Raw genomic sequence first — 10483 nt, 5'->3', positions numbered from 1 at the left:
CTCTAGAAGGGAAGCATTTGCAATTTGCACTTTCAATTTTGACTCCTAGACTTCTTTTTTCTTTAAACACCCTTCAAGTGGGTGTCAGACGGCAATTCAATGAATGCTTTGTAAGCGGTTGCACAGAGCAGTTCTCATCCCCATAGGCAAACATTTCAGAAAGATCCCCAGAATCCATTGCTAATTAAAAATCTAAGTTGATGAGACCCAGTTAGGCCCAGCCTTTTATAGTCGGGGCATGTGGGTCCATTTGGGTGTGTTCATGTGTGTGTGCACCTGCTCACTACAACTGGAGTCACATCTTTTGGCAGATTGTATTATCTGTAACTTGTGGCATCAATATGTATTTACATCTTGTTCCGCATGCTTTTCTTGTGATGAATGGTTAGCATACCTCCAGCAGGATATGGACTTTTTGTTTTCTCTTTTTGAACTTGAAGGAATCTTTGTAAATTCTTTGATAAAATGTAGTAGAAAAGGTGCCGCTTGACTTCTGGGGTTCAGTTGTAAAAAGGCAACACATACTTTGCCTCTCTCTTCCCCCCAACCTCTCCCTCCCTCCCTCCTTCTCTCTCTGCTGCCTTTGGTACTCAATCACCATGTTATCAGGAAGCCCAGGTTGCATGGAAAGGCCACAGTGGATGGATACTCTTGCCAACAGCCCCAACATGAGCCAGTACCTAACTGCAACCTCTGTGAGACCTTGAGCCCCATCAATCAACACATCAACCCCTGACCCACAGAAACTGCCAGAGATAATATATGATTATTGTTATTTTAAGTCATTACATTTTGGAGAGATGTGTGATGATGTAAATAGGTAACTAAAGCATACTAATTTATCCTTTCCCCTGATTTGGAGACCAATCAGTTCAAATATGCCCTTTTCCAATTTTGGAATTACAAATACTCAAGCAATAATTTCAAATGGAATTTTTATTATTAATTGGCTTGTTAAAAACAATAGTTAACAAAACCAAGAGTAACCAGTAATGTAAAGTATGAACTTTGGGTGGTTATGATGTGTCAGTATAGGTTCATCAGTCATGACAAACGTCCCGCTGAGATGGGAGGGTGTTGATCATGGGGGAGATTAGGCAGAGGTGTATGGGAAATCTCTGTATCTTTTCCTCAATTTCACTCTGAACCTCAACCTTTTCTAAAAACATTGTCTTAGTAAAAGACACATAAACACTGAATTAATAATAACAGTTTAAAAAATTAACATTTGGGTTTCCCTGGTGGCTCAGTGGTAAAGAATCTGCCTGCCAAAGCAGGGGGCATGGGTTTGATCCCTGGTTCCGGAAGATCCCACATGCTGCAGAGCAACTAAGCCTGTGCACCACCACTACTGAGCCTGTGCTCTAGAGCCCTCGATCTGCAACGGCTTAAGCCCAAGCACCCTGGACCTCATGCTCAGCAACAAGAGAAACCATTGCAATGAGAAGCGTGTGCACTGCAACTAGAGAGTAGCCCCCACTCACCACAACTAGAGAAACGCCTGTGTAGCAGTGAAGACCCGGCACACACACACACACACACACACAAAGTTAACATGTACTGAGAACACAGTATGTACCAGGCATTGTTCTAAGCGCGTAATGTGTAGCAGCACATGCATCTCTGAAATAAACCTGCAAGGTGAGCACAATTAACTACTAGGGTATACTACCATGAGAATTTACAGAGCGCCCAGGAAATCAGCAGCCCTTCACGCTCTGGGATTAGAAAAATAAGCCCGAGGCATGAGTGAAGCTGGGGTATAGGGAGGCCTGGCTATTTGCTAGGCAAGGAAGGGAAAAGCAAATCCTCCTTCCTTCATGCATTCAGCTAGTATTCCCTGAGTTGTTCCAGGAGCTGTGGATAGAGCAGGTAACAGAGTGGGTAGACCCTGCCCAGGTGGAGCTGACCACCCAGCGTTCTAGGCCCTGCCTCTTCTAGTCTCACAGGATGACGGCAGGGGATCCCACTGGGCCTTCCAAAGTGCTCCCTCCTGTTCTGCTGAGTCATCAGACACTGAAAAGGAGCGTGTTGTGGGTGTGTTTAGGGTCACAAGTGCATTCTCTACTCTTCCCTAACTTCAAGTAAAAGGGCACACCTCATGGAAGCAAAGCCCGGGGAGAAAGAGGACATTTTCAATATCAAATCAATACCAACTCAATTTTAAAAAAAAAAAAAAAAGGAAAAGGACCTTTGGTAATCATTTACGATGGTAAGAAGGAGGGAGGCTGTGATGGACACTGGAAACTCTGGACATGGCTTCGGAAGCAGCACACTGGGGCAAGGACTTAGTCCAGGCAAGCCTGGGGTCCCTGGAAGCCGCAGGGACTAAGTTAGATGAGGATATGGGAAGGAGTCCAGAGGAATAGTTTTCTTGGAAATTATTCCAGGGTCTCAAAATCAGCCCAGATGGAGACACTAAGGGCTACAAAAATCACCACCATTTCCGAGTCACACAAAGCTCATACAGAAGAGCTGGTTTATATGAAAAACTGCCTGCAAAAAGGTTCATCAGTACCATCTTTGTAGACTCCAGATGAACCTATTTGCAGGGGAGCGATGGAGACACAGACATAGAAAGCAGTCTTACGGAATGGTGGGGGTGGGAGGTGGAGGAAGGAGAGGGTGACGTGTATGGAGAAAGTAGCATGGAAATATATACATTACCATGTGTAAAATAGATAGCCAAGGAAATTTGCTGTAAGACTCAGGGAACTCAAACCGGGACTCTGTAACAACCTAGAGGGTGAGATGGAGAGGGAGGTTCATGAAGGAGGGGATATATGTATACCTATGGCTGATTGGGTTGGACTGTGAAGAAGGCTGAGCGCCGAAGAATTGATGCTTTTGAAATGTGGTGTTGGAAAAGACTCTTGAGAGTCCCTTGGACTGCAAGGAGATCCAACCAGCCCATTCTGAAGGAGATCAACCCTGGGATTTCTTTGGAAGGAATGATGCTAAAGCTGAAACTCCAGTACTTTGGCCACCTCATGCAAAGAGTTGACTCATTGGAAAAGACTCTGATGCTGGGAGGGATTGCAGGCAGGAGGAGAAGGGGACGACCGAGGATGAGATGGCTGGATGGCATCACTGACTCGATGGATGTGAGTCTGAGTGAACTCCAGGAGATGGTGATGAACAGGGAGGCCTGGCATGCTGCGATTCATGGGGTCGCAAAGAGTTGGACACGACTGAGCGACTGAACTGAACTAAACTGATGGCTGATTCATATTGATGTTTGGCAGAAACCAACACAATATTGTAAAGCAATTATCCTTCAATCAAAAATTAACAAATTTAATCATAAAATGAAAAAAATAAACAGATGAGTAAATATACGAAAAAAAAAAAAAACTTGCAATTTCTGTTCCACTGAGTTCTGAGGATTTGTAAGAGGAAGAATGAAGCTATGAAGCTACCTGAGATGATACAATGGACTGCTCACCTGAGGTAAGCTGCAGATTTTGCTGAGCACTAGGAAGTTTTAAGTGCAGATGGACTCCTTAGCTAAACAGGAGGCTTGTGGAGAGCCCTTCCCTAGGCTCCAAGCTGGGAAGAGAGCCTGGCCAAACAATTGCTGGCGCTTCATGACACTGAAGCCCAAGTCAGCAAGGTGGCTACTAAGGAAAAGACTGGAAGTTCTGCCAGGGCACTAAGGACTTTCCAACAAACCTGCAATGGAAGTGCATGGCCAAGAAGTGGTTAGCTAGGAAGATATCTCTGTACTCAGCGGATCTCTCCGCTGTCTTGTGAGAAACGATGATTTTCCCTTCCTAAAATCAAGTTAATTCAAAATCTTAACTTCATTAGCTCCTACATTTCTATTAAAATCTCGAAGATTTCTGGCAGTGTTTCATCACAACTATGGCTGCCGCTGATGCTGAGTCTCTTCAGTCGTGTCCGACTCTGTGCTATTGCTAAGAGGAAGCAAACAAAATCTGGGAATCTTAACAGAGAGGCCTGTTATTTCTTCACCAAAGAGTTCATAAGACAAGCTTGCTTTCTACGATTTTTTCAGATTTTGTCAAATGGCAGAGGTAAATGTGTCATTTAAATAAAAATTCCCCAAACTAAAGCTCATTTAAATGGAGAAAAATCACAGAGAGAGTGACCTGTGCTTGGAACACATGTACCCAAGATAAAAAGTGTTGAGAATCTTAAAGTATATTTTATGTCATATTAGGAGTAAGCTCAATGTTTGAAGCCAAAACAAAAATGCTCTTTCTTTGTCTTAGTAGTGATTTCAGGCTTCTTTTGTCTCACATTAATTGAGAAGCAGAGAAATAAACAGTGCTTCATCTGACCACGGGGAGGGAACCAAACCCTCTGGGCTCAGCTTTCTACTGGGCATTCTGTACCTGGGCAGGAGAAGGTGCTTTCTCTTCTTCTCTCTTCTTCTGATAGAAGAATACTCAGCCATCTTTGAATGGAAGCAGAATCTTTACCTGCATAATAAGATGTAACTTTAAAGAAAATAAAAAAATACTCTTCGGAAGGTATATGGTTATACCAATAGGTAGGTTTCCCCCCACCCCTGAGGTGTTATATAACAGAAAAATTAAAACCTTTGTACAAAAACCATGACCTCAAGAGAGCAAGGGCAAATATATTTGCCACATCTATGAGCAATTAAAGGATATATTTCCCTATTTATAAATAACATTCAAGTCAACCAATAGAAACATGACCTATAACCCAGTAGAAAAAGTTGAGAAAGGATATGAACAGGCAATTTACAGAAGACAATACAAAAAACTAGTTAGCATGAAAAAGATGCTTGTCTCATTCCTTAGTGAAAATGTGATTTAAACATTGATGAGATTTCATGTTTCATTTTCTCAGAAAAGCAAAAATTAAACATTTGCCATTACCTTGTGCTGTCAAAGATCTGAGAAATACGGGCTTCTATAAATTGCAGATGAGACAATAATAGCATATAATTTTACTACAGGAGAATTTGCCAATATCTATCAACGTATGACACATGTGCTTTTAAAGTCAACAATTCTACTGCATATACACATACCCAGATAAAAACAAATTACAGCTAAGAGTTTCCCTGGGGAGTTCCCTGGTGGTCCAGCAGTTAGTATTCAGTGCTTTCACTGCTGTGGCCTGGGCTTCAATCCACAGTTGGGGAACTAAAATCTTGCAAGCAGTGCATGGCTATAAATAAATAAATAAGAATTTCCCCGGATATACTTGAAAAAGTATATATTAATGTGTGTATGTGTAAATATGTGTGTGAGGGTGTAGGGTGACCATATCTTCACTCATATGGGTTTTCATTGGAGCATTGTTTGTAAAAGACTAAAACTGGAGACAGTTAGAGTTGATCAGTGGGGGTTAGGCAAATTATAGGAAGATGACCTAATAATGTAAAATCACTGAAAAGATGGAGTTAGATTTATATGAAATTAAATGGAAATATCTCATAATGTAAGTGAAAAAAGTGAAGGATGGCATAGTACATCTAGTATGATCCTTTTGCTATAAAGTAAGAAAAAAAATATATAGAGGAGAGAGAGATGCAATTATATGTAATGTTCTCCTCACTCTAAGATATATAAAAAACCATAAATCAGTTACATTTTGGAGGCATCTTGAGAACCGAGATTTGGGGCAACAGAAAAAAAATTATTTTTCATATTACATCTTTTTAGATTTTCTAATAAAATATATTATTAATTTCATCTGATAAAAATTCTCACAAGGTTATCTAAGCAAGGAAATTGTAGTGCAAATCTTGTTTTCTTTGTATTTCTCTGCATTAAAAAAAAAAAAACTATGTCATTAAAATATACATATCTTCCTCACTTGTTTTCTTGCATGTTGAGAATCAGAATTTAATTCCTCTACCAGTTATATAAACAAATCCTGCCAGATTCAAAGGGAAATTAAAAGAAACATTTTTAAGAGAAGTATGTAAAGATTAGACCACTGATGGGCATCTCAATAAATACCTCTATTGTAAAATAGCAATGGATTTTCTAGTCATCCTTTTCATGTGATTCTTCTGCTTATATCAGTGTACATCTGGGGGTGATTCACATGTCTTTAGTTAAGCACTTTAAAAAAGTAAAGTATATATATGTGAGTGTGTGTGTGTGTGTATACAAGAGTACACCAAAGTACATAAAAGAAATCTGGTGGCCATGTTCACTAACTATTCTATTTTATGCAAATAAATTTGAATTATACTAGAAAATATATAATTAGATATTAATATTTAGCTGTTATAATAGTTGTGACAGTTATAAAGAGCATTTAGCATCAGAATAAAGTCAGGGCTCATATCCAGACAGATGAAGGTTTTTCCCCCAAGGTAGCATCACTTTAAAAAATACTTCCAAAATAGTAAAAAAAAAAAAGTAAAAAGAAATTCTGAATAGCTTTATAGCTATTAAACAAACTGGATTGTTAGTTAAAACCTGCCAACAACCACAATACATACACTACAAATGCTAAAATCCAAAACAGACAATACCGGGGCTAATAATCCATATGGAAATGGATTAGAGTTGGAGACATTAGTGCGAACTCCTGCTTAGCTTAATATAGACACACATAATTGCACACGGAAATAGTTACAAATAATATATTGTGGTAGTGAAGAAATCCAGGTATCTATATGAAAAAAAATCTCTTACATCATAGCACAGAAAAAGATTAACTTAAAATAGATCACAGAACTAAAGGTAAAACTTAACTATAAAATTGCTTTAAACAACACATAAGAATAAAAATCTTTGTACCCCTGAGATAGGCAAAGATTTTTAGACAGAACACAAAGGGCCAGAAGGTTCAAACCATAATTTTAAAAATTCATAAATTTTATCTAATCAAGTTAAAAATATTTTCTCTTTTGAAAGACATTACTATAAATATTGATTCCCTGGTGGCTCAGACGGTAAAGCCTCTATGTGCAATGCAGGAGACCTGTGTTCCATCCCTGGGTCGAGAAGATCCCCTGGAGAAAGAAATGACAACCCACTCCAGTACTCTTGCCTAGAAAATTCCATGGATGGAGGAACCTGGTGGGGTACAGTCCATGGGGTCGCAAAGAGTTGGACACGACTGAGCGACTTCACTTTCTTTCACTATAAAAATAAAAGGCAAACCACAAAATGGAAGAAAATATTTCTAATATGTAGCTCTGACATAGGACTTTATTCAGAATACATCAGGACATATCACAACTCAATAGTAAGACAAACAACGTGGTTAATAAATGAGCAAAAGATTTGAAAATACAGGCTAGAAAAGAATATAATAGCCAATAAGAAAGAAAAGAAAGTGAAGTCGCTCAGTCGTGTCCAACTCTTTGCAACCCCATGGACTGTAGCCCACCAGGTTCCTCCATCCATGGAATTTTCCAGGCAAGAGTACCGGAGTGGGTTGCCATTTCCTTCCCCAGGGGATCTTTCTGACCCAGGGATTGAATACAGGTCTCCTGCATTGTACATAGAGGCTTTACCGTATGAACCACCAGGGAATCATGTGAAAATGTGTTCAACATGTTGTCATGAAGCACACAAAAACTAAAATCATAATGAGATTCTATTATATATTCACTGAAATAGCTGGAATTAATAAAACTGAAAAAATCAAATGTCACTGAGAATATGAAGCAATTGGAATTTTCATACTGTTTTGTTGGAAATATAAAATGATAATATCAAATTGAAAAAATATTTAGGAGGTTCCTAGAAAGTTAGACATACAGCTACTCCTAAGTAATTGCCCAAGAGAATTAAAAGAAAATATAGCCATACAGTAACTTGCATATACATGTTCATAGCAGTATTTTTCATGTTGCAAAAATACCAGGGAGGGACTCCCCAGACATCTATCAAGCAGAAGAATAGAAAAACTAGGCTATGCCCATACAATGAAATACTACCCATCAATAACAAAGATCAAGCAACTGATTTATGCAACAAAATAGAGGAATCTCAAAATCATGTGTTGATTGAAAGAAATAAGAATGCATTCTTTATTTTTCCACTTATATAAAATTTAGAAAATGCAAACTAATAATGAGAAAAAAATAGATTTTTTTGGTTAGTTGCCTGGTGACAAAGACAGGGGGTAAAACAGCTTTTTAAAGGGGTGAGAGAATATTTTCGCAGAGAGGGGTGATAAAAATATTCTGTATCTTAATTGCAGTGATGTTTCTTGGGTGTATTGACATATCAAAGCTCAAGTAATTGTATTTATCGTATGTATGCAGTTTATTGTACATAAATTATACTGCAACAAAATTATTTTCAAGGGTCACATACCTGTTGTTTTGGAGAGGACACCAAGAGTTGAAAGAAAAATACACTGGAGTTTGGAGTAAAGGATAAAAGCCAAGCTTTAGAGCTAGCTGATATATATCAGGAAGAAAGACACTCAAGGGAAAGATATCGTGGGTCCTAATTATAAGAGTCGGGCAACTTAAGCGCTCTGACTCTGCTATCTTCAAAGGTTCTAGTGTTCATCTTCCTGTTCAAAGGTTCATCTTCCTGATAGAAGATGTTATGTGATCAAGTTGCAGACTCTGATTCAAGCCTTCCTTACCTCCTCCCTATGGTCTCCATCTTCAGTAAAGCGATGGCTACTGAGCTTAGCACCTTAAAATTGTGCCAGGAAATTATTTTATGTTAACCTAATGTCTCAGATAGTGATGTCTGAAAATTGTTCAATGGCCTCATCCATTTCCACCTCCATGCCGTCTGAAACATTTGAATTTCGACAGGGCATTCCTATACTCAGTAGTAGAACCCACAGTGCCCACTCTCTCTGAAGGTGGGATGCAGGCATGGTGGCTGGGGAAGGGCAGAGCTAAGTTGGCCAGTGGAACTTTAGGCTCTGCTCCTATAACTATGAGATGCTCTTCCCTCTAACACTAAGCTCAGCCCTGCCAAGTCATAAAAGAATGTAGACCAGGGTTTTTAGTGGAAGGAAAATCTTGTATAGATAAGATGAGTTTTCACCTTTACAAATTTGTTATGGCACCAAAACTAGGAATCCAACTCACACAAAATCAGTCTTGGAAAAATGGTTCTTTTTTGGACAGCTTCAGAGTTCTCCCTCTGTTATCTGGATCGTGTGGTCCAATAAAAGACTCAGGTGCAAAGGTGGGGCACACATACTCTATTTGACCTCTCCAGAAACCTGACCTAGTTCTTTCAACTGTTTACCACTCTGTGAAAGGAACCCAATAAGATCAGAGGATATATATATATGTATACATACATATAAAGCAGGTGTGTTATTTTGAGTGGGCGGCTCTTAAACCACTCTCTTGTGGGAAATGTTAACATCTGAAGCAATCAAAAATTATATGGCATGTATAGTAATCATTTCACAGACTAATAATTTTCCTTCTCCTCTCCTCTTTCCTTTCCTTATTGCAGTCCATAGTGGTGTGAGTTGTGTCCTACAAAAAGATGTCAAAGTCCTTACCACCAATATCTGGGAATGCGATTTGATTTGAAAAGAGCATCTTTGCAGATGTAATTAGTTAAGGATCTCAAGATGAAGTCATCCTGCATTTAGAGTTCTAAATTGAATAATTGGTATCTTTGTAAGAGTAAACACAGGAAAAGAGCCATGCAAAGACAAAGGCAGAGACTGGAGTGATACAGCTACAAGTCAAGGAAGGTCAAGGATTTCTGGGAGATAGCAGCAGCTAGGAAGAAACGAGGAAAGATTTTCCTCAAGTATTTTCAGAGGGCGCATTGCTCTGGTTTGGCCTTCTGGCCACCAGAACTGTGAAAGAATAGATTGCTGTTGTTTTCAGCCACCAGTTCAGTTCTGTTCAGTGGCTCAGTTGTGTCTGACTCTTTGCAACCCCATGGACTGCAGCACGCCAGGCCTCCCTGTCCATCACCAACTCCCAGAGTTTACTCAAACTCATGTCCATCGAGTTGGTGATACCATCCAACCATTTCACCCCCTGTTGTCCCCTTCTCCTCCAGCCTTCAATCTTTCCCAGGGTCTTTTCCAATGAGTCAGTTCTTCCCAACAAGTGGCCAAAGTATTGGAGTTTCACCTTCAGCATCAGTCCTTCCAATGAATATTCAGGACTGATTTCCTTTGGGATTGACTGGTTGGATCCACCAAGTCTGTGCTAATTAGTTATGGCAGCCCCAGGAAAGTAATATATGGGCCAATCCTGTAACTCCATCAAAATCGCCAACAATACTTTAGATAATCCATCCTCCAAAGCTACGAGCTATGAAAAACTTGACTATGAAATTAGAATCAAGAGGTTTTCATAAGTCCATTGGAAGGCAAAAGTAAAAGTCTAAGCAATATCATGCAGAGAAAAGAAAAAGGCTGGTAAGATTACCAATGGCTATCACTCTTTTGGAAAAGAATCTGGTATAATCCTTCTAAAAAATTGTATTGGAGTATAATTGCTTTAGAATGTTATGTTAGTTTGTGCATCAGCTACATGTCTACATATATCCCCTCTTTTTTGGAATCTGCT

The sequence above is a fragment of the Ovis aries genome, chromosome 2 (genome assembly GCF_016772045.2).
Source record: "Ovis aries strain OAR_USU_Benz2616 breed Rambouillet chromosome 2, ARS-UI_Ramb_v3.0, whole genome shotgun sequence".
NCBI lineage: Eukaryota > Metazoa > Chordata > Mammalia > Artiodactyla > Bovidae > Ovis > Ovis aries.
Note: the sequence above shows the minus strand (reverse complement) of the source record.